This window comes from Sinocyclocheilus grahami, unplaced genomic scaffold (genome assembly GCF_001515645.1).
Source record: "Sinocyclocheilus grahami isolate Dianchi unplaced genomic scaffold, SAMN03320097.WGS_v1.1 scaffold36.1, whole genome shotgun sequence".
NCBI classification, from domain to species: domain Eukaryota; kingdom Metazoa; phylum Chordata; class Actinopteri; order Cypriniformes; family Cyprinidae; genus Sinocyclocheilus; species Sinocyclocheilus grahami.
In genome coordinates this window covers 1,905,986-1,909,652 of record NW_015505215.1, presented here as the reverse complement: position 1 = coordinate 1,909,652, position 3,667 = coordinate 1,905,986, and the positions used below count along the sequence as shown (strand labels likewise).

The following is a 3,667-nucleotide window of genomic DNA, read 5'->3' as shown; positions in this document are numbered from 1 at the left end:
ATTTGAAACTTCCACATCATTGCATTCTGTTTTTATTCACAATTTGTACAGTGTCCCAACTTTTTTGGAATCGGGTTTGTACAAGTGCATATACTTACATATGCAAACAAAATCATAAAGCTTCATGGTTTAGAACACATGCACTTGATACGATTTACATGAACAGTTTATATCAAAGAATCTATCAAAAATATTAAATGTGTCTATGTATTGTTAAAATAAACTGGCTGTCATTTTAATTTTATATTTTCACTGGCTTAATATAAAAAGTAGTTGCTTTCAGCACAAAAAAAACCTTGGTTAACATTATAGCTGAGGGAAATATATATATATATATATATATATATACACAGACATATAAAATTAGATTTTGAACCCTACATTTTCAGTGTGTTGCTCTAGATTTTTAGACCCTCATTCAGAAAAGCACAAGTGAGATAATCATTCTTACATTGTGATTGTTGGTTGCAATTCCTAAAACAGTTTGGTTATCAACAGGCTAGATAACTGTTAACTCCAACTTATGTATCAAGTGTTAATTTATGAAGTTCATGCATTAACACCAGAAAGAAGTCAAGCAGAGTTTGAATCAACCCAAAGATAAAGCTGCAGCCGGTGTGAATCTGAGAGTGCTATAACTGGTTTAGGTTTCATCACGAGGGGTGCATTAAGGACACAGTGCAGTGAAAGGAACTAAAGGCTTCTGTGTTATCCTAAGACTTCCGAGAGTCCTCTTCATTGTGCAGTGTTGATTGGAGGAAAAAACTGTATTTTGGCAAATGGAGGTTGCAAAAAGTATTCAATTAAAGGAGGGCAATAATTTGCCTCATTTATGTCATAGTGAGATTTCCCCTCCATTATTAAATAAATAAAAGTTTAGAATGAAAGAAAAGGTTAGATTTGTGATTTTTTTTTAATGAAACATAAAAATGATAAACATCAGATTCTTTTTTCATATTTACCAAAGGGTCTAATAATTCTGACCACAACTCTCTCTCTCTCTCTCTCTCTCTCTCTCTCTCTGTGTATTTGTGTGTATGGTGAAGTATTTCCTTGTGCCCTTGTTAATACACATGGCCAGTTACAGTGATGTTATCAGATAGTAATACTATGGTACTTTAGTATATACCATGTTACTGAGAGTATACCATAGTATAAAGTAATAATATGGTACTTTTCTGTACTTTTTTGTTAGTGATTGTTCTGAAGCATTTAGCAGAGACAGGTGCTGTCATATTGTAAATGTTTTCAGCTCTATTAGTCAGTGAATTGATTTGCTGACAGCTTTCAGACACAGTAGTGGCACACTGACAGGTGTGTTATTGTACACTAAAAGCCTGCTGACAGCCTGGATGTGTGTTGTTGCTGTTGGTTAGGCTGCAGATAGCATAATTCCTGTGTTCTCTCTTTACTTTGAGGCTTTATGGCAGCTTCCCAACAGGTGCAGCAGAAAGAGGAAATCTTAGTGGATAAACTCACCTTAATAGTTGTATCTAGCAGCTGGGAATGTATCAGTGGTGTGTTTTGGTGAATTACTGTGAAGTTTAGATGAATGAAACCCTTCAGAGTTCGTATGCTCTGGCATCTTAAAATTTATCGGCCAAATTTTACCGCACCATATGTTCCGTGTATAAATCTGGAATTGACTGTGACCAACACAAGTGTTCAAAGGTTTGAAGTCTTAAACAGTACAACTATAATAAGAAGAAATGTTTGAGCAGCAAATGAGCACATTTGTATAATATCTGAAGGATCATGTGATACAGTAATGGCTGCTGAAATTCAGTTTTGTCATCACGTGAATGAATTACATCTTACAAATAATTTAATTGAAAACAGTTATGTATTTTTGATCAAATAAATTCAGTAAGCATAAGTATGGAAGCCCGTTTCCGCCACTGAATAAAAAATAAAACAAGGTAATTGCGACTTTTTATCTCACAATTCTGACTTTTTTCTCAGAATTGTGAGATAAAAAGGTCGCAATTACCTTGTTTTATTTTTTATTCAGTGGCAGAAACGGGCTTCCATACATAAGACTACTTTCCAAAACATGGAGAAAAAAAAATTCTTACCAACCCCAAACTTTAGTGGCAAATGTATTTTATGAGTAGTGCATTTCACAATAAATATTAGCTGCTAAATCATGCCTTGTCTTTCTCTCCTAAGATGGGAAGAGCTCCATAAATTGGCTAGCAGCCCCTCAGACTCTCACGTATTCTTCGCGGAGCACTTCAGTGATGCTGTTAACGGATTATTCACCACCCTCACCACCTCATCCGTCTGCACTGCCGTTCCTTCAGGTAAAAAAACTCACCTGTGACTCAATCAACAGCACCATTTGGGTTTATGAACTGCGAGTCACGTTTTCTGCACTGTGATATCTGCAGGGTGTAAAGTGGAGTCTTACCCGTGTGTTCAGAAAACCCTGGAGATGGTCAAAGAGCTTCAGGGAAACTTCATGTGCTGGAAGGGGTCCAAGGGATACTCACCGTACACATCCCTCTGCCCTCATTACAGGTAAATGACATGGATGGAGCAAAACACAATGGTCTTGAGATGCTTTTGGCCTAATTGAAGTGTAACTGTACTATGTTAAAATGACCAAAATGAACATTCTTAATGTGCATTGACTCCGTTACACACCAGCATGGATCATAAGTCACAGAGATGCCTCAGGTCTGAGCTTATGTTTGTATTTTATCACATTGCGTGTTTTTGTTCTTTTGAAGTGTCCCAGGCTCATGTTTAAGTTTCATGGCCTGAGGTGAAACTTAAAGGAGAATATTAACAGAAACATATGGTGTGAAACTGGTTTCATGTTGTTTTACAAACATTTGACAAAAATAAGTAAATAATAATTAAAAAATAATAATAATTGTTGCTAATTATTATTATTATTATTAATTTTGAAGTTTCATGGCCTGAGCTAAAACTAAGTACATTAACAGAAATGTGTGGACTGAAACTGGTTTTCGCATCATCTTACAGGTATAACAAAGTTTACAGGCAACACCCTGTTGTCTGTCACAGAACTATATGTCCAGGTAAGAGCTAACAATCGGAATATTGAATAATCAATATTTGATTCCATAATCATTAGAATTTGAGGTAACACTTTAGTATAGGGACCAATTCTCACTATTAACTAGTTGCTTATTAGCATGCCTATTATTAACATATTGGCTGTTTATTAGTACTTATAAAGCACATATTCTGCATGACCATATTCTACATGCCCAATCCTGCCCAATAACTAAACTTAACAACTACCTTGCTAACTGTTAATAAGCGGAGGGTGTGGGTGGGTGCACATGGGGGGGGGGGGAGTTTTCATAAACAGCTCATGGTCTCACGTTACAGTGGGGGTCAGATTTCGGGTTGGGTCATGGCTGACTGAAATATACCTCAGAGGACTTATGTCCTTCAGATGAAAGGGACACTCTAATTATGAGCTAATACCACTCTGTTCTCCTCTCCAAATGCCCTGCAAGTCAGAAACCTTGCTAACGTGTTGCCTTGTGCAGCGAAATTTAACTATCAAATTAATTTCTTAAAAGACTTGTATGATTGATATACAGTGGGTACGGAAAGTATTCAGACCCCCTTAAATTTTTCACTCTTTGTTATATTGCAGCCATTTGCTAAAATCATTTAAGTTCATTTT

General features: G+C 36.1%; 1 pseudogene; it reads left to right on the top strand.

Moving 5' to 3' along the window:
- Positions 1–2,146: 2,146 nt before the first annotated feature.
- LOC107581624 (von Willebrand factor A domain-containing protein 2-like) overlaps positions 2,147–3,667 on the top strand; it is a 7,207-nt pseudogene continuing 5,686 nt past the window's right edge.